Source organism: Cryptomeria japonica, chromosome 5 (genome assembly GCF_030272615.1).
Source record: "Cryptomeria japonica chromosome 5, Sugi_1.0, whole genome shotgun sequence".
Lineage (NCBI taxonomy): Eukaryota > Viridiplantae > Streptophyta > Pinopsida > Cupressales > Cupressaceae > Cryptomeria > Cryptomeria japonica.
Genome location: NC_081409.1, coordinates 274,045,085 through 274,067,206, shown reverse-complemented (window position 1 = coordinate 274,067,206; position 22,122 = coordinate 274,045,085).

Below are 22,122 nucleotides of genomic sequence, written 5' to 3'. Positions count from 1 at the left end.
ATTTTTAGGATGTGCTCAATTGGAAAAATCATACAAAAAAAGTACTCAACAAAAAATTACAAAAAAATACACATCTTCTAGTGCTAACTCTTAACTATCTTTCTGCCAAAGGATTTGTCAAAATAATAAATCTAACTATGACTTTTTTGATGTGCACGTCAGACACTATGTTATGTTTTTCAGAAAAAATCAGGGTCTATTTTTCGTTCGTGAAGGATTTGACCCACTTTATCTTATCCAATTTTGAAAATTTTTAGTAGTTTGGAAACTAGACTCAGAGTACTACAATATTTTTTATTTGATTATCTTCATATCTTGAGTGGATGACTTTCAAACTTTGCCTCTTTCAGAAAAAAAAGTGCCCACTTATACCCCCCCTCTTGACCACCATCTTTGTGCACTTACCCCCCAGTTTCACAAAAATAATACTCATAATTCAATTCAATTTACATAAATAATGTAATGTAAATTTTTTCATTGCATTTGAATTCCTATTTCATTATCATCATTTCACTAAAAATTCCATTTCCATTTGATTTTGATTTCATAATTAAATAAAATAAGCATCATTTTCAAAATAAGTAATTATAATGGTAGATCCTATGTTTAAAAAATATTACATGTGGGATTCATGGGCGAAGGAGGAGGATGAGTTTGAGTGGGAAGTTCCTTTTCAAAAAAATAAAAATTCAGGAGGGCAACAACAGATGGAGCGCATCAATCTTTCCACAGTAAAGGTTTTCACAGGACCTTCCCTCACAAACTGTACCTTAGATCAAAGCATTGAAGAGGTTTTTTTGAGTTTGATTGGAGGAGCAAAGGAAGGCATCACAAATCAAGTCATCCCAAGATTTGTCAATAAAATCAAAAGTGGCCCTCACTCTCCCACTTTCGAAAGCCGATAGCCAAAAAACCTATTTTCAATATCTATATGCCAGACAAACCGGGATGAGATCACTCTCTAGATTCACGAAACTCCCTGAGTAGGCCTGAGAAGCATCAAGAATAGGGTAGGGAAAACAAGCAGCTTAATAAGGAGCAATGCTTAACCTTTCCAAATAACATAAGGATCGGTTCTCGGGAGCAGTGTCTAACATTCCCGAATAACATCCTGATTGGTCTGTGTAGCTTGTGAAACAGTAGCTTAGCTTCCAAAACCTCTTTCTCAAGTCAAGCTCTCTCACCTCGTAACAACATCCCCTTGGGTCTGCATCTCTTGATAAGAAGGAATCAACACTAGTTAGGGCATAAATCTCCCCACAACAGGAGAAGGCCGCAAAGCAGAGGGTTTCAAAACAATTATCCTCATCATCCTTCAACCTATCATTGGCAGCCTAAACAACCCCTAAGGGATGGGGACAACCAAATCTGAGCGATCTCTATCAGTTGGGAATGATTTGGATAAATGTCCTAAGATATCCTTTCGAGATGCCATGCTAGAGCTCCAAATCAGGTCACTAAGAAAGTATGCATTGATTGGTAAGTTCAACTCCTTCACTCCCAGCTATGATCTGTTAAATTTATGGGCTTGGAAACTATGGCCCGGTTAAGATCAAATATTCTATTGCAATCAAGCCTCTAGTTTTTTTATTGCTACATTTCACTCAAATTCTGCCAGAGATTTAGTTCACAAAAATAAAGGATGGTTCCTCAAAGGGTTTGGCCTCTTCACCATGTTGTGGCACCCAAACTTTGTCCCTAAAAGTGACAGTATCAAATTTGCCCCAATTTAGATTTCCCTGCTGGACCTCCCACTTGAATATAGAGATCTAGACCTGTTACAGATTCTAGAAAATAAATTTGGGATCTTCATAAGATATGATCTTATCCCATTTGAGAATCCACAGCTCCCCATTAGGGTTTTCCTCCTTCGTGACTTTTCAAAACCGTTGGCTAAAAAAATCCTTCTCACTTCTTCCTTTGGAAGATGCTCTCAAAATAATTTAGTGGATGACCCAAAAATAGTGAATGAGCATTTGGAATGCCTAGGCCACTTGACGGGGGAATGTATAGGGGAGGATTGAAAAATCAATATGGTCTGCAAGGTCGGATCCTTTGAAGCTCACCTATGCAAAATAAATCCAAAAAAAGTTTCCACATTTCAGTGTAAATCTCAACCCATCCCTCTCCAAACAATGACCCAACCTTAGGAGGGGGGGAATGGACTTGGATCTTTGGTCAATAAGAGAACATGTCCTCAGGAAGTGCTAAGCTGAGCAGAGGAGACCTTAGTAGTAACCTCCTTAATTTCTCGCAAGGATTCATTTCTCCCACCACAAAAAATGGAGTTCAGTTGCCCTAAAGTAAGACAACGATGGGACAATTATAATATAATCAAAGGGTTAAATTTTTTATTCCTAGATCCTTGGACTCGACCCTTCCTTTTGATCTAAGTTTGGACACAATTTTAGAGTTTTTGAGGGAAAGAGCTACTAGCAGAAATGAGCCCAATAGAGGTTGTGTAGGTTTACTCTCCCTCCGAAAAGATAAGCTCCAGATGGTGAATAGACCAAGTATTCAAAATGTGCATTCTAAGTAGCCCAAATTGAGGGATTATAATAAGGAAAATGATTGTTTGCAAGCTCAAATAGTCATTGATCACTCTAATACTGCATGTCCTATTAAGATCACTAATGGGTTTGGAAAGAAAGAAACTCAATCATTATTAATAGCTATAGGTCCTACAAGATGTCCCCTCATGTCCCTTAAGAAGATCAGTAATAGGGATTTTATTTTGCACTAAAAAGCTCCAAAATTATGGGATTCACAATGTAAAATCATTGAAGCACAACTCCACAGGGTTGTTTCAATGTTTGTGGATGAACAACTAGCACAAGAACCGTATAATCTAGGGATAGAGGACCTTTGCCTAATATTTGATAACATCATATCAAAGAACAAGCTTAAGGAAGATCCCAATAGCTCCTTCCTAAAGCTGCAAGACATTGGAATAGCGGAGAAGGATCAAGAACATCTTTCTCCATATTACCTTTCGGTACCCTTGGAGAAGGATCAGGATCAACTCTCATCATATCACCTTTCGGTACCCTCTCAAGATCAGCAAGATTTCCCAACCTCTGAACCCTCAATTTACCAAACAAGATCCAAAACTCAAAAAAAAAGTTTGAAACCTAAAGGAAAGGTTGGCAGGCCTCCCAAAAAGAAGAGACACACAAGAAAGACGAATGAGAAAATTAAAGCAGGCCTACAATCCACTCTACAGGACAAACTAGATTTGAGGAGAGTGAGTTACTCTCTAGGTTCTCAATGATGATAATAACATGGAATGTCAGGGGTATTTATGTGCCTGATAAATGATGCCACATAAAATCTCAAATTGAGAATTGTGGGGTAGATATTGTTCTCATCCAAGAAACAAAATTATCAGATAGTAAAGATGATCAGGTTTTCCAAAAATAGGATCAGTGGAGATACTCTTCTTCACAAGCCATTGGGGCTTCTATGGGATTATACATATTATGAAATTAAAATGTGGGCAACATTTCAATCTGATCAACAATGAAAATTTTTATTCATAGTTCAATATAGACTCCCAAGGGTTTTTTTCAACTTATAGTAGTATATGACCCAACTTCTATAGTAGGGAAGAAAGTAGTTTGGGAAAACATTGATCAAATCCTCTTGAGCTTTCCCTTAGACCCCTTTTTTATAGGCAGGGACTTCAATGCTATTCTATCTTCTCAAGATAAGATCGGGGGCATCATCCCCCCTCCTAAAAGTATGCAAGATTTCATCAATTTTGTCTCTAACTTTGCATTGAAAGATTGTATCCCCATCAATGGCTCCTTCACTTGGAAAAATAGAAGAAAGGGTTTTACTCATATAGTAGTGCACCTGGATAGATTTTTTGTTAACCCTAATTGGATATCAGCTTTTGGAATCCCAAATTTCACAATTTTACCTCTTTCAGGGTTTGACCACTTTTCTCTTCAGATTGAAGTCCTACTCATCCCATTGGTGAGGAAGGGAAAACCTTCATTTAAATTACAAAATATGTGGCTCAGAGATTTCTCTGTCCTTCCTCTCGTGCATAATTGGTGGGTTGAGGAACCTTTTATTCAAGGAAGCTAGATGTTTTAGTTTTGTAGAAAGCTCCAATGGTTGAAATTAAAAATTAAAGAGTGGAATACATCCTCTTTCCAAAACATCTTCCAAGTCAAGAGTCAAATTGAAAATAGGCTCAATGACTTAAATGTTCTCATAATAAAAAATGGAATAGACCAGAACACTTATAAGCTGCAAAAGGAACTAAATGCCCAGTTCAAAGAAATTCTGACTAGAGAGGAACTATTCTGGAAACAAAAGTCTAGAGAAACATGGCTTAAGGAACGGGATAGAAACAAAAAATATTTCCATGCTTGGGTCAAAATGAGGAGAGCTCATAAATTAATTCGTCAAATATAGAATAATGAGGGCAATATCTTAGTTGATGTGGACAAGATTCAGCAAGAAGCAGTATCCGTTTTTTCATCCTTATTCACAAATGGGGTTCCTGATGGGATAGAGATAAGACAAAAATTAGAGTCTATTCTTCAACACATTCCTCAGTTAATCAATGAGCAAGATAACCAGTTTCTCTTGAAACCATTTTCTTTAGATGAGATTAGACATACTGTCTTCTCCATGCATCCAGACAAATCTCCAGGGCTTGATGGTTTCTCTGCCCTCTTCTTTCAACAATGTTGGAGTTTTATGGGCTTTGAAATCTGGAAGGTAGTAGAGGAATCAAGAAAACATGGAAAAATGTTGAATCAATTTAACACTACTCTCATAGTTCTCATCCCTAAGATGCTTAATCCTTCATCCTTTGCAGATTTCAGACCTATATCCATTTGTAATTTAATTTACAAAATCATCACAAAAGCCATTTGCCTAAGGCTAGCTTCCCTCATTCCCAGGATCATCTCAAACCAACAAGGAGGGCTTTGTCCAGGGCCGAGATACCTCAGAAGGGACAATGGTGATTAATAAAATTGTACACAAAATCATGGAACATAAAATGGAAGCAATGATTATCAAGTTAGATATGCTAAAATATTATGACTAAGTAAACTGGAATTTCTTGTACCTAGTCCTTATTAAATTTGGGTTTTCCATAGGTTGGAGAAAATGGATTCTTTCCTGCATCGCAGGTGCAAAGTTCTCAGTTCTATTGAATGGTTCCCCAGTGGGTTTTTTCTCATCTTCTCAAGGAGTGAGACAAGGAGATCCCTTGTCTCCATCTCTCTTCATCATTATGGGAGAAGCATTAAGCATAGGAATATATCCCAGTCAGGAGTCCTGATTATGGAAGGGAATTAAAATTCCCCAATACCAAATTGTCCTTACTCACTGCCTCTTTGCCGATGATACAATCCCATTTGCAGATGCTTTGGTTAAAGTGGCCAAGGTCATCAAGGATATCATTTCATCATACTATGAAGTATCAAGTCAAAAAGTTAGTGAGGAAAAATTAGAATTTTTTTCATTCCACTACTCTCCCATCTTGTCCAAAAATTTGATCAAGACCCTAGGATTCAAGCAAGCCAAACTTCCCTGTAAGTATTTGGGTATCCCTTTGTTTTCAGTAGTAAATAGAAATCAGTATTGGGATTCCATCATTACATCAATCAAAAATAAAATGAATTCTTGGAAGAATAATTGGCTATCACTAGCCGAGATAATAATTCTGATCAAGTCAGTGTTATCTACCATCATCAATTACATTATGTCAATGCTACCAATGCCATCTAGAACAAGAAATATCCTTGAATCGCACCTCAAGAAATTCTTATGGAAAGGAAATAGAGAGGCCAAAAATAAAATCCACCTTTTAGCCTAGGAAAAGGTATATATTCCAAAAAGAATTGGTGGAGCGGGCATCCCAGACTTTGAAGAAAGGAATTTTTCTCTTGGAGAAAAATTAGTATGGAAATCTATGATAATCCCTCTTCCATATGGGCCTCTACTATTAGAAGCAAGTACCTGGACTCCAACAAACTAGAAAGGATCTTTACTCTTGCCAATCTGCCCAAAGGATCAACAATGTGGAACTTCATTATGGATTGCAGAAATATTTTGCTTCCAAATTTAGCTTGGGTAGTTCACAATGTTAGACTAGCAAGATTTTGGGAAGACCCTTGGAACAATTATCTAGATTTAGCTAACATCTAGGGTTTAGAGGATATCAAGCAATGTTTTCAAAACTAGTGGGGTTACTTGGTTAAGGATTATTTTTATGTCTCTTCAGTCGAAAGAAAACCCAAAGAAAAATGAAAACCTTTTTCTCATTTTTCATTTCCACAACTCCAAATTCACAAACTACAAGCAACTTTAGAATTGAGATAGATCTTCTTCAAAGATAAGGATAATAGGATGGTTTGGACTCCATCAAAATTAGGATCTTACGCAGTCAAAGATAGTCTAAAATTCCTCTCGAACCAAGACCTTACTCCCCAATCACGTAAGTTTTCCTTCTCTTGAAACAATTGTGGCTTGTAAAAAGCGAGAGGTTTTGTGTGGCTTACTTTGAAGGATCGCATCCTGACAAGTGATAGATTGGCACTTCTAAAAAATAGCAGCTCCTTTCAATTGCATTCTATGCAATTCATGCATTGAAACTTTAGATCATCTCCTCTTACAATATGAAGTAGCCCAAGAATGTTGGAAGTGGATTTTCCAAAAACTAGTCTGGTCTTCCCCTATGCAATAGTCAGTCTCAGAGATTTTTGAAGCTTGGCCTTCACTCTATAAGGAGTCCTTCTTTGCAGTCATTTGGGAAATTGCCCTAGTTGTCTTGATATGGAATATTTGGTGGGAAAGAAACAGAACAATCTTTAGAAAAGAAATAAATAAGTTAGCTAATATGAAGCTTAGACTCGAATCTTCAATCTTAGAAGAAGTGAATGCATGCACATCCAGAAAGAAAAAATTAAGATCACTTTTCTCCTCATGGGATGATGACATACTAAAAAATGGAAATTCATAAAATTTTCTTTTAAGGGGAGCCTAATGTGCAATCAAACAACCAGAACTGATAGAAAGGAAATTAGATGGAAACCCCCCATGGGCTATTTTTCCAAATTAAACTTTGATGGTGCAGCTCGTGGAAATCCAAGACTTTAGGTATCGGATGTGTCATCAGAAACCAAGAGGGAATAATACTGGTAGCAGGCTATGGAAGGATCCCAAATGGCTCTAATAACATTGTAGAAGCAAAGTCTATCCTTCTAGGTATAAAGTTAGCAATCAAAATCAATGTGTGCAATCTAATTATTGAAGGAGATTCTCAGAATATTTTATCTGCTCTCCTCAAGAAAAGAACTCCCAATTGGCAAGTAGATTACATCATTCGGGAGGCCAAAGAATTAAATCCTTCATTAGCCCCTTATCAAATAGTTCATTGTTATACGGAATCTAACAAAGTGGTGGATATCTTCAAAAATTTGGGTTGTGATCAAGACTTAAAGAAAGTGGTGTTGTTGCACCAAGATTTCCAATCAATCAAAGTGCTCAAGGAACAAGCAGATAGGGACTTGTCGCAAATTGTTCATCCCATTACTAACCCAATGCTTGTTTGATTGCAGATAAGGCTAAGTGGGAGTCCTGATCATTGAGTCATGCTCATTTTTTTTTCATATAGGACATATATCAATTGCTCCTTCACATTGGTCTTCACTCTTCTTTCTAGGGACAAGCTAGTGTGGACGGGCTTGAGCTTCAACTTCTCCCTCGCCTCCTGTAGATTTTTTTGCCAGGTTGATTGTTCAGTTGATGTCAGTTCAGGTGTGAATGTTAGTCTGTTGTCAAGTGGGTAAATCTCATAGGAGTCCCAATCTCAAGTGAAGTAAATTTCTCAGAGATCTCAATGAGAGGGAATATTTATTTCAGTGCATTCCATTTGGTACGACAAGGGATTATGTGGCACCATCTTAACTCGTGCTTGGGGGTGAACTCACAATACTGGTTCCCACTTTTTGACCAACTTTGACACTTATATGAATATTTTGAAAAAAACCTTCACTTTTCGACACCTATAACTTATAAACCGTTAAGAATTTGAAGATGATATAAACTACTGATTTTTAACATTTTGTTTGTAGATTCTAAATATATTTTTTTCAAATTTGTTTGAATAAAATTTTATTGATTTTTCCATCTCCCTCAAAAAGTAATTTTTTACAGCAAACAACATTTTTTAAGAGTGATGTGTATCCTGAAACGCATAATTTTTTTTCTATAAATGATAAAAACTTAATTCTTTTGAATTTTGGTTTGTAACATCAATATCCAGGGTATGCAGTTGGTTTGATAGTGATATGTTGAATATTTGTCATTTTATTAAGTTTTGAAGTTTGACTAATTATAATTTAGATATAGGTGTACGTTTGAACACATAACTTGTTCTATATATATCAAAATTAAATTTTCTTTTTTTTTGTTAGAAAGAAAACATCAATACTTAGTGCATAGATATTTTTCAGATTTTTTTTGAATTAGTTTACTATTTTTCCCAATGCATTGAACAAAGAAGTTCATGTTCAGTGAAAAACCTACATTCATAAGAAATAAAATAAAAATATATTAATGAAATTAAATATATTAAAAGTTATACTATTTGGAAAGCTTATAATAAGGACTAAATACTTTTAAAAAAAAAATTTTAAATGAATTAATTTGACCCCCCAAAAGCTAATGTAAAATTGGTTTTTTATTAGCATTTGATAGATGCAAAGGAGACTCCATTGCAAGTATGATTTAGAAGTAGAAAGGTTCTATCCAAGAAATTTTGATCTAAGAGTCTTTGGTTTAACTCTCTTCAATTAATTACTTAAAATGGGACCTCTTAAAGCTTAAATCATTATATTTTCTAAAAAATGTATGATTTCAGCAAAAATCAGGATGTACCAAAAACTGGGAACCAGCTTTGTTAGTTCACCCTTGGTAAAATGCCAATTTGGATGGAAGAGTTTAGTTTCAATTCGATGTAAATTCAACATGAGTTGAAGTATTTTCAGTCATTCTAACGAGTTTTCATCTGATTTACGAACATAATGGTGACTTAAAGGATTTCTAATTATCTCAAACTCGTTATTGTTTGCTCATGATTTGAGGGTGGTAGTAAGTGATTCGTACAAACCTCGCCAAGTGTAGTTCATTCCAAGCATTAATCTCAAGCTCCTCTCACAGTTTAGGCAGTTTGTAGAGCTTCACACATGGGAACTCTAGTGAAATACAGAGCCTCAGTGATGTTTTGCACTGATTTTCTCAATTCCTTTGGTGTTGGTGTTGTGGACTACCCTTAGCCTCATTTTAAAATTTTCCTCAGCTCATTTGGATTCTTGAGCAAGGGTGGTGTGCAGTTGCTCTGGGTGTCTAGTCATTTCTTCACGGATAATTGGTTTGGTCTAGGATGTTTTCCGCTTTGTCGACTCATGGCACATAGAATCCACCTTCAGGGGAACCCCAATGAACCATTGTAGTTTGCACATGTTCACCCCATCAACATGGTGGATAAATTTGCAATCCCTAATGATTTCCTAGAATGGGCAGTGAGATCGGTTATTGGGGAGCATTAGATTGTGACTAACCTAGTAGCTCCTCCTAGCGTTGTCACGTCCAAATTCACCTCCAATTTCATGGATTTATGCCACTCGTGAGACCTCACAAAATTGGTAATTGGTGCATTCATATACTCCTAATTGGTTCATTTGTACACTCCTTCATTCACTTGGGAGGAAGTGAATCAATAGCTGGGTAATTATACTCTGTCCAATGGAGATTTGTGGTGGGGTGGTTTCCTAAACAAGGATTTTTTCAGTTGAATCCACCCCTAGATCAGTGTTCATATCCTTTGTTCATGGCCTATAGTTCTCCTCTCCTCACCCCTTCCTAGACTAGGTTCAGCAATTCACTTGGCTTATTGGAGAGACATTATGGTTGATCCTAATTGAGAAGCTCACGACAGTATGGTTTTTGAGAAAATTTGCAGAGCTAGAGTTTTTTGGGAACGATAATTTCTTCCCCCTACCAAATGAAGCAACCTCCTCTCTCGAATCCAAAATTTCTCAGTAATCAGTCTTGGGCTTCAAATTTTGTGGGGTAAGTTCTATCAGTGGTGGTCTCTCTGTTGTTTTTTGGGGTGGTGTGGGCGGATTCAAGACTATTGTGTCCTACGAGTTTCTGCTATTTCTGGTGGTGTGGGTGGATGCAATCCTATGGTTTCCAATAGGTTGTGCATAAGTGATGTTCCTTTTTTGCAAGCTGGGTCAGAGCGGGGTGGTCTTGATGCTATTTCTTCATAGTGGGTGCTCCAAAGCAGTGATGTAGCGAGTCGCAATTTTGAAATCCTCTCAAGCTCTCTTTTTGCCAATGGTTTTATGTGCTCATAGTTCTTCTTCTGATCTTGGTAATTGTCAGAGGTTGTCCCAATACATCTTTAGTGTTCAAATTTTGCAGATCTAGCTTTTCTTTCCTCATGTATTGGAGCAGCATTCCATAAAAGCATATTTTGTAACTTTTGGCCTTTTTTATCCTACATGGTTTATTCTCAGCCGTTGATTGTGGAAGCTTTATTGTAACTTGGGTGGCAACCATTTAGCACCCTACCACCTTTTTGTATCTCTTCTTATTATAATTAATATATTATAGGCCTCAGCCTTTTGCCAAAAAAAAAAGAAGTAATTATAGATAAATATGGTTCGTGACATTTTGTTTGAACTTCATAAATGACTAATGAGTACTCTCATTCTTATGAATCAGAGCCATTGAATAGGATGATTCAAATTGACTCACTTGAAGTTGATAATTATGAAGTACTATTTACAATTGCATAAAAGAAACAAACTCAGAAAACATAAGCTTATCTCTAACATCATTTTGTAAATTAGAAATAAAAAATATTTGAACATCATGATCAGGTATAGCATAAGAAATTTATGAATGGAAATGTTTATCTACCAATAAAATTGGAAACTTTTTTATTTAACTCCTTGCTTACAATGAATTAAATTAGTCAAAGTAATCTTATGGCCAACGTTATTTTTAAATTGTTGAATGAAAGCACTAGCCAATTATTGGAAAGAAGTAATAGAATAAGGAGACAAAGAACAATACCGTTGCAAGGCTTTATCTCTAAGGGTTTGAGTAAGTAATTTTTCCAGAAGTCTTTAATCATGAGAGACATCACTACACAATGTTTGAAATATTTTCACATGAGTCAAGGGGTCACCTTTTCCACTTTATGCCTCCAAATGGGGAATTTCCATATGCTTAGGAGGAACTACATAGACAATGTCATCGGATAATGGGCTTTCTACATCAAAGGTGGAAACATTGAACTTGGATTGCATTATGGAAGCCAATTGGTGTTCTAAGAAAGTATAGTTTAAGCTAGCTTATTAATAGTTGCTTTAGTGGGTGGATTGAAATTGGACATATTGTATTGTGATGAAGGAGTAACATTGTTGTAGGTAGGTGGTGGTTGATAATAAGGAGGGAGAACATTATGGTATGTTAGTATGGAAGATGGTTGTGAAACAAATTGATGACTCACATAAGGAGATATATAAAATACTGATTAATAGGATCTCCCCCATGCCTAACATGTGTAGGATTAACATTTTTTGTGGATGTAGTCATGATAGAAGATGTAAATGTAGGCACACTAGGCAAGGATATAGGCATAGGAATGTAATTCTTAACTTGGCTAGTAGGTTGAGAATAACCAAGGACTTTGGAACAACTAATGATTGGCATAATATTAGTATCAACAAGATGAGAAAGATCATAAAAAAAATCCATGCCTATCTTATCTCTTTGAACCATTCTTTTCAATCCTTATGTTACATCCCACTTGTGCCCTAATATTTTGATAATGTTTAAATACACTAATACTTGTTGCTTTAAATTGTCAAAAGGTGATTCACAATGCACACATTAATGATTTGGTTTTAAATTATTATGATATATGAGTTAAATTTTATCATATATGTAAATGTTAGAGTTAAGATAAGGTTTCAGAGTAACTAACATGGTTTTGACCTAGTGGATGCAAGAAAATTCTCATCCTCTGAGAAGGGAGGGACAATATCATCAGGAATGAGAGGTAATAGAAGAAGGACCTAATTCCATTTGGAACCCTAACCTATTAGTTTTAGATTTGTTGAGATGAGTTAGGGTTTGATACCTTTATCTCAATGTCTATCCTAGTAAATCCTAATGTTCAGTCTAGTGGTTAGGATTGTTTCATCCTTGTCTTAGATTATGTTATTCTTTTTAAACAAATTATAATCTAAACAATTTAAAAAAATAATTAAGATCCTTTTAATTTATCTCTAAATTATTCTTATGACAAAATTAATACATATATGATTCTTATGACAAAATTTATTTTATCTCTAATTTTTGCTTAGGGGCCAATACATTAGGGAAAGATGGGAATTAGATCGATATAAACCAAGTAGATCTAAATTATGATCTAATTACAAGGGGTCTTGGATAATACTCTTGTTTCCCTTGTCTTGAATTGATTTATTGAAAATACTAAAATTAGGGTAAATGTGTTGGAATTGATGCAAAAATGCATGAATAGCAAGCTGCAATTGTCGAATCAAGCCACAAACCTGAATCTAAGGATTGTAAAAGGGTTCAGATCTACTCCTAGAAGGAGCTCCTGATTTTCTAGGACTAGCGTGGTGGCCGGTTTGGTCCTCCACACTCTTTGCACTCTAATGCGGGAATGATTCGTCACTATAAATAAAGCTTATTTTGAAGATCATAGCTCTGTACCTACTTCCTACACACACAAAAATAAGGGGAAATAGGGGTTTGCCTAAGTCAAACCCTAGTTTAGGAATTAACCTTGAATGAAATATTGCAAATACTAAAATAAATAATGGAAGGATATACCTCAAATCTACAATGATTGATAATGATGCTTTACTTCTTGAATGTAGTCACATATGTTGTATTAAACAACATGAACATGACAAAACCCTAATCACACACACATGCTTTCATATGAATGATGTAATTTTCTCCACATTGGTTGAATGAAGAATATGCAGCCTTGAAGATCTCTAAAAATTCTTGACGATGAACACTTCAATAGTTGAATGCTTTTATTGCTTGGATATGAAGACATAGAATGCTTAGGATGAAATTAAGTTGCTCAAATACATTTATATATGAGGATCTAGGTCAATTTACTAATTAGGCCAACCTCCAATGGGCATATTGATCCACTGACTTAATTTCCCACCGGAGAGATAAGTCCCAATCTTCTCTTAAAAATTGGGTCCTAATGAGGAGGACCAGGGTGCTGGGCACTTTGGTCCTTGTAAACCAAGGACCAAAATTTGGGCCTAGGAAGGAGGACACCTCTCTAGAGAATCTTTTGGTAGGTGTATGTGACATGGAAAGTGGAGTTAAGGAACTAAACAAACCTAGATAGGAGATGAGGGGGAGACATGCTAAATTAGGGGCACAAAAATAAGGTGTAAATTGGCCCAATGATCATTTATGGAGCTACATTTAGCCCCCACTTTAATGGAAGTGTGAGCCTATGCAAATACTCATGGTAAAGTAGATGAAAGAGAGGAGGAAAGGAGTGCAAATCATAAGGAGTATAATACATCACTAATTTTGAGGAACTAAGCCCCCAATCTTAGGATCTTAACTCACTCAAATACATGCAAGGGAACACAAGACAAAAAATTAAGGAAAACAAAGACAATGAAAGAAAAAAAGGAAAAATCCACACACAAAACAAAAGATAAAGACCCAAAAACAAGACCTCAATTTAAATAGCCAAAGAGACCTCGATATCAAAATGTCTCAACAACTAATATTATTCTTGAAAAATGTCATCTAAAGAATACAAGTGATCACATAAAAGAGCAAAGCACACATCATCCATGAACTACAAATAGAAAAACTATGAGGTCATGAGAAGAAGGAAAGAGAGAGCACAAATACATGCCAGATGGGTTTTTCTATGTGATACATGAGAAGAATGAAAGAGGACATGGATACACTCTCTAGATGTGTTTTTATAAGTGATACATGTTGCGGAGAGTAGGAATAGTCTAGCCATGTTTTTGATAGTTCTAGTCATCCTCATGTGTGTGTGCAAGTGATGTTTGGTTTCAAGTATATAACACCATGTATAAGAGTTTGTTTTCTTTGTTTTTGAGCATGCATCAACCTATTTAAGACATATAATGTAAATGCAAATGCCAAGGGGCAAAGTCTAGTTCTGAGAACGAATTGTTTAAGAGTTTATTTTTTCTAGTTTCAAGAATGTGCAACCCCATACAAGACATATACATGCCTAGTTTAAAGGACATCTCATGTAAGAGTTTTTTTCTCTAGTTCCGGTGATGTATACCCCATCTAAGGCATATATCAAATGCCACATCTAGTTTCAAGTGTGAAGAATCTCATATAAGAGTTTGTTTTCTCTGGTTCTGAGTCTAAACACTGGATTTAATACATTCAAAAATATTGGTGGAAAGCACCTTCCACTACACCTCTATTTCAAGAACATGGTTGTATCTACATGTTCATTTGTGATGTAACAATGGGTTGGATCAATGATCACCCTTGATGTAATTGAATGCCTATTTGTATGGTCAATAATCTCTTAGGTGAGCATATAAACCTAGAGGTCTATTAGGCCATGAAGGATTGGAATTTGGATTTTCAATATTGGTGTTTCTAGGATGTTGTCTTAGGTGTTTGGAGTCTAAAAATGACAAATAATGACCGTGGATGTGTTTCCATAAAGTCTACGTGCTTAATAACCAATGTTGTCCTAATTTGTAAAATGTTGCATTTGTTGTCAAGCAACTTTTCAAAGTTGTTAGTAGGATGCCAACTACTTCTCCAAAGGTCCTAACTATTCAAAAGTTGGTTATGGATGTTGGAAAAAATTTATATATGCTTGGATAACTGTGGGAAAGGGAGAGTAGAAAGTTTTGTAAAAGTTTGGTGGAGAAACTGAATAGAACAAGTCTGATATTTTCGTAACAACAACAATTTTTTGTACTGTTTGTATAGGGTGTGTGATCTACTAATGATTTTTTGATTTGATTAGAAAGAGCCCTAAAATACCATTCCAATGCATCTATTCTGAACCATTGAAGTAAATTTTAGTGGAAGTAATAAGCATTTTACCCTCTGCACGCCTAAAACCCTCCATTTTCAAGGGTTTTAATGCAAATGGGACCCTAACTTGCAATCTAATCATTGGGATCTGATTGCCATGGGTAGAATGCAAGTTAGGGGAATGTATTTTTAGATTCCAGAGGGGCAAGATCAGAGGAGTTGGTTGGTAACCTTACCACCAAGCCCTAGTCTAAACCGGTTGAGGGTTTAAATTAGATTAGATGAGTTTCATTGAGCATACAATGAACAATGATGAGATGATGAGTTTAATTAATGGAATTGGAGTATTTGGACATAGAAGAAACCTCCTCAAGAGTTGGAACCTTCTTGTGATCCCATTCTCATATACCTCCTTTGTAAAACCGGTCTAACTTGATCAATTAGGGCTATGACCCAAGTAGGTGTTGAAGAGTGGAGGAATAGGGTGGAATTACAATCTTTTGGAATCTGATAGTAATCCCAAAAGGGTGTATGAAACCTAAATTTTTTTAGGGTGTTATTTGGTATTATGTGGAGAAAAATCCCAAAAGATTGTGAAATAGGGCTACTAACTAGTAGGCCTATGCCGATAGGCCTATCTAGGCCTCAAAAGCTAATATTTTCCTTGTGCTCCAAAGTATTGATGTGGAAGATCTTAATAGGTCTTAGGAAGTGTGTAGAAGTGTTGTGCCATCCCTTGTTAGGGATAAGAGTCCAATTTCACTATTTAGGAGTGATTATAGCCTTGAGAGAGACTCAAGGTAAAGAAGACCGAGGTGTGTAGGTGGGTTTATCACCCTACTACTGCATACCTCTACATCAAGTGGTATCAGAGCATTAGAAGAGCCTTGGGGAAGAATAAAGAAATGGAAGATGCAATAGAGAATAGTGAGCATATTCCCACTAGACCCATGACAAACATGGAGTTGGCCAAGATAGTGAGGGAGCAGGCGACCAAGAATAAAAAGATGGAGGAGGAGATAGAAAGGTTGAAGAAAGACCAGATAGGAAAAGGAGTTGCATCAACATCTGATGGAGAAGGGGAAGAGGAAGAAGAGAGACTATTGATGCCGATAGATCAAAGGAATTTTTTTGAAGCCCTCAATAGGGTAGGGAGAAGAGACAATAGAGAAGAACTACCTACACTCTCTGGAAAGATGAATCCAGAAGAGTGTATGGATTGGACAGAAGAAATGATCAATTATTTTGAAAGTGAAGAGGTACCTAAAAACCAAAGGGTGAAGGTGGATAAATCCAAAATGAAAGGTCCACCTCTTAGTTGGTGGAATTTTCTACAAAATGAAAGAGATGAAGAAGAAAAGAGACCTATAACCTCATGGAAGAAGATGGAGATAGAGATAGAGATCAAAACGCAGTTTGTGCCTAAGGACTATGAGATAATCTTACACAAGAGATTACAAAATCTAAGGAAAAGGGATTTGGATGTCAGTACTTATACTGAGGCATTCCACAGGATGACCCTCAAAGCAAAGATGCTAGAGAGTGAGACACAAAAGCTAGAAAGGTACATGAATAGTCTTAAGTTTAGTATTCAAGATGAACTAAGTCTGTTTAACCCTGAATCGGTGCACAATTGTTTTTAGATGGCACTTAGGATTGAGAAGAAGCAAAAAAGGAGAGGAGAACACAATAATAGAGGAAAGGGTGCAAGTTTTAGAGGCAAAGGTAGATTCAATGGAAGAGGATCATCTCATAAAACCCAAGGAGAGTCCAACCATCAGGAACAAGAAGGAGAATCAGGGAACAAAGGTAAATTTAGAGGAAGGAGGGGAAATGGTAGAGGAATATTTGGTGGAAGAGGACCTAGTGTCTTTATCGGTAGGTGTTTTTCATGCAACCAAGTTGGGCATCAGTCATTTAGATGTCTTGAGAAGCTAAGCAATGGTAACCAAGGAGGTGATAGGATAACACATCTAATACAAGAAGAAGATAGTCAAAGCATGACCTCCTACCACACATCAACTTCAAAGTCTGCAAACCTGAAGCAAGGAGAACTCTTGATGATCAATAGGACCCTCTTGAAAGTGCCAAGAGTCAAAGAACCACCTCAGAGGAAATCTCTTTTCAGAACCTCCTGCAAGGTACAAGGAAAGGTATACAAAGTCATTGTGGACTCAGGGTCCACAGCTAACATAGCTTCTTCCAAAATGATTACTAAGCTTAACTTGCAAAGAATACCTCATCCCCATCCTTATAAAGTTTCTTGGTTGAACAAAGGTCAACAAGCCTTGATTAGTGAGCAAGTTTGTATAGAATTTTCAATAGGTGAATACAAAGATAGGGTGTTGCATAATGTAGTAGAAATGGATGCTTGTCATATACTAATAGGTAGGCCTTGGAAATATGATGTAGATGCTAGGCATGAGGGAAGGAAGAATTTTTACACCATCACCAAGAATGGGGTGAACTTCACTATGACACCTCTTCTGGATGGCAGTAAGGATAAGAACATTGTGACTAGTGTCATGATCATGGATGAGAGGGAGTTCATGAAGGGTTTCAAGGAGAAGGATACTCCTTGTTTTGAAATAGTTGTCAAGCCTAAGAATGAACCTAAGAAGCAGCCTAAAAACCAAGAGATAGAAACGAGAGTAGGCCCTAAAGAGGTTCAAAATCTGCTAGACCGGTATAAGGGGATAGTTGCAGACAATACCACAAATTCCTTACCCCCTTAAAGGGAAATTAGTCATTGTATTGACCTCATACAAGGTTCCACACTACCCAATATGGCAGCATAGAAGCTTACCCCGAAACAAAACTCAAAATTTTTAAGGCAAATCCAAGAATTGCTTGAGAAAGGGTTCATTAGGAAGAGCATAAGTCCCTGTGTAGTCCCTGTAGTACTAGCTCCTAAGAAAGAAGGAACATGGAGATTGTGTACCAACTCTAGGGACATCAATAAGATAACAATTAGATATAGATTCCCAATGCTAAGAATGGAGGACTTGATGGATTGTCTAGGAGGGGTCAAGTACTATTCCAAAATGGATTTGAAAAGTGGTTATCATCAAATAACGATCAGAGGTGGAGACCAATGGGAGACATCTTTTAAGACCAATGAAGGCCTATTTGAGTGGATGGTAATGTCATTTGGACTTTCTAATGCCCCTAGTACATTCATGAGACTCATGAATGAGGTTCTCAAGCCCTTCATTAATTATTTTGTAGTAGTGTATCTAGATGATATATTGATTTTCAGTAAAGATAGGAATGGACATCTAACACACTTGGATTTGGTGTTGCAAAGGTTACATGAGGAGAAGTTGAAGATCAATTTGGATAAATGTGTTTTCTTGCAGGAAGAACTAGTGTTCCTTGGATTTATGATTTCTCAAGGAAATTTGAAAATGGATCCATCTAAGGTGAAGGCAATCCTAAAATGGCTAACTCCTTAGTCAGCAAGTGAGGTAAAAGGTTTCCATGGGTTAGAAAGTTTTTATAGAAATCTTATTAAGAATTTTAGTGGGGTTTGTGCACCAATGATAGAAACCATAAATGGTGGAAGGAAATGTCAATTTGTTTGGACTAAGGAGGCTAATAGATCTTTCGAGTTTTTGAAAACTAAGATTTCAGAGAAACCTATTCTAGTACTCCCTGACTTTAATAAGGTTTTCACTATTGAGTGTGATGCTTCAAGGAAGGCCATTGGAGGAGTCTTAAGTCAGGAAGGTAGGCCAGTGGTATTTTTTAGTGAAAAACTAAATGAGGCAAAGCAAAATTATTCTACATATGACCTAGAAATGTATGTTATGGTGCAATCTCTTAGGAAGTGGAGACATTATCTCTTACCTAAGGAGTTTATTGTATATACTGACAACCATGCTCTAAGTTTTTTGAACAGGTAGGAGAAAATAAATAACTGGCATATGAAATGGATGGAATATCTTCAAGCTTACACTTTCACTATCCTAAATAAGAAAGGAGCAACTAATAAACTTGTTGATGCACTTAGTAGAAGGAACTTAGCAATCCAGGAGATTCAATTGGAAAGGATGGGAATCAATGCCTTAAAAGACATGTATCAAGGAGATGAAGATTTCAAGGAGGTCTATGAGGTTTGTAAGGATATGAATGACATGTATCTTACTAATTTTTTTTATTATATTCTTCAAGAAGGCTTACTTTTCAAAGGAAGTCAGCTTTGTATTCCTAATTGCTCGATGAGGGAAAATATTGTAAAGGAAAAACATTGTGGGGGTTTGTCAAGACAATTTGGACTTGATAAGACATTCAAATTGGTTAGGAGATTCTACTTTTGGGCTAGGATGCAGGCAGATGTGAGAAAGTGTGTGATAGAGTATGTGGTATGTCAAAGTGAAAAGGGGACAAGTTCAAATGTAGGTCTATATGCTCCATTACCCATCCCTACTAAACCTTTGGATTCGGTTAGCATGGACTTTGTCTTAGGTCTTCCTAGGACTAAATCAGGATATGACAATATATATGTTGTTGTGGAAAGGTTTTCCAAAATGGCACATTTTTTTCCATGCAAAGTTACACGTGATGCTTCCAATATTGCAGGTTTGTTCTTCAAGGAGGTTGTTAGACTTCATGGGTTGCCCTTAAGCATTATATCAGACCAGGATCCTAAGTTTGTAGGATATTTTTGGAGGACTTTGTGGTGTAGGTTAGGGACAAACTTGTCCTTATCTTCTTCTTATCACCATCAATCTGATGGACAAATAGAGGTGATTAATAGATCCCTTGGGAATTTGTTGAGGTGTTTGACCAAGGACCTTGGGGCCACCTGGGATACTATTATTCCACAAGCAGAGTTCTCATATAATGACTCTATGAATAGAAGTACAGGACCGAGTCCTTTTCAAATTGTACCAATCTATCCTAGAGGTGTTCTTGAGCTTAGAGAAGTGCATAATATTGAAAGGAGTGCTCACATAGATGATTTTGTTGAAGTGATGAGGGACATACATCAACAAGTCTGAGATAGATTGGTACAAATCACTAAAAATTATAAGCAAGAAGCAAATGTCACAAGGAGATATTTTCATTTCAAGGTGGGAGACATGGTGATGATTCATCTCAAAAAAGAAAGACTCCCTAAGGAGAAGTACACGAAGCTACTCATGAAAAAGATAGGTCCTTTCAAGGTACTCAAGAGATGTGGGACAAATGTATACAAGATAGATCTACCCCCTAATGTTGGTCTATCTCCTATATTCAATATATGTGATATATATGCATATAAAGGTTTTGTGGATGATGTTTGTGTTGTAGGTCCATCTGAGTCTTCTAGTCCAACTATGTCAGAAAGACTTCCTCCCCCACTCAAACCTGAGATTGAGTGCATTTTGGATCAAAGGGTTAGAAAGAAGATAAGGAGGGAGACTTACTTGGAGTACTTGGTCAAATGAAAAAATCAGCCTTTGAAGGATGCTACATGGATGACTTCTAAAGCCACTGAGAAGACCAAAACTATGTTTGCAGACATCCCAACTCAAGGGACTTGAGTTTATTTTGGGCTCAGGAGTATGGTGTAGAGGACCTTCCACTACACCTCTATTTCAAGCACATGGTGGTGTCTACATGTTCATTTGTGATGTAATAATGGGTTGGATCAATGATAACCCTCGATGTAATTGAATGCCTATTTTTATGGTCAATAATCTCTTAGGTGAGCATATTAACTTAGAGGTCTATTAGGCCATGAAGGCTTGGAATTTGGATTTTCAATGTTGGTGTGTCTAGGATGTTGTCTTGGGTGTTTGGAGTCTAAAAATGACAAATAATGACCTTGTATGTGTTTCCATAAGGTCTAAGTGGTTAATAACGAGTCTTGTCCTAATTTGCAAAATGTTGCATTTGTTGTCAAGCAACTTTTCAAAGTTGCTGGTAGGATTCCAACTACTTGTCCAATGGTCCTAACTATTAAAAAGTTGGTTATGGATATTGGAAAAGGTTTATATATGCTTGGACAACCATGGGAAAGTGAGATTAGAAATTTTTGTAAAATTTTGGTGGAGAAACTGAATAGAACAAGTTTGATTTTGTCATAACAACAACAATTTTCCGTACTGTCTGTATAGGGTGTGTGATCTACTAATGAATTTTTTATTTGATTATAAATAGACCTAAAATACCCTTCCAATGCATTTGGTCTGATGCCTCGAAGGAAAGTGTAGTGGAAGTTATAAGCGTTTTACCCTCTGCACACCTGAAACCCTCCATTTTCAAGGGTTACAATGCAAATGGGACCCTAAATTGCAATCTACTCATTGGGATCCAATGGCCATGGGTAGAATGCAAGTTAGGGGCATGTATTTTGAGATTACAGAGGGGAAAGGTTAGAGGAGTTGGTTGGTAACCTTACCACCAAGCCCTAGTCTAAACCGGTTGAGGGTTTAGATTAGATTAGATGAGTTTCATTGAGCATACAATGAACAATGATGAAATGATGAGTCGAATTGATTGAATTGAAGTATTTGGACATAAAAGAAACCTCTCGAAGAGTTGGAACCTTCTTGTGATCCCATTCTCATATACCTTCTTTGTAAAACTAGTCTAACTTGATCAATTAGGCCTGTAACCCAAGTAGGTGTTGAAGAATGTAGGAATAGGGTGGAATTCCAATCTTTTGGAATCTGATAGTAATCCCAAAAGGTTGTCTGAAACCTAAATTTTTTTAGGGTGTTTTTTGGTATTAGCTAGAGAAAAATCCAAATAGACAGTGAAATAGGGCTACTAACTAGTTGGCTTGTCTAAGCCTCAAAAGCTAATATTTACCTTGTGCTTGAAAGTATCAATGTGGACAATCTTAATAGGTCTTATGAAATGTGTAGAAGTGTTGTGCCATCTCTTGTTAGGGATAAGAGTCTGATTTCACTATTGAGGAGTGATTATAGCCTTGAGAGAGACTCAAGGTAAAGAAGACCAAGGTGTGTAGGTGGGTTTATCACCCTACTGCTGCATACCTCCTCATCAAATATGGTACAATAT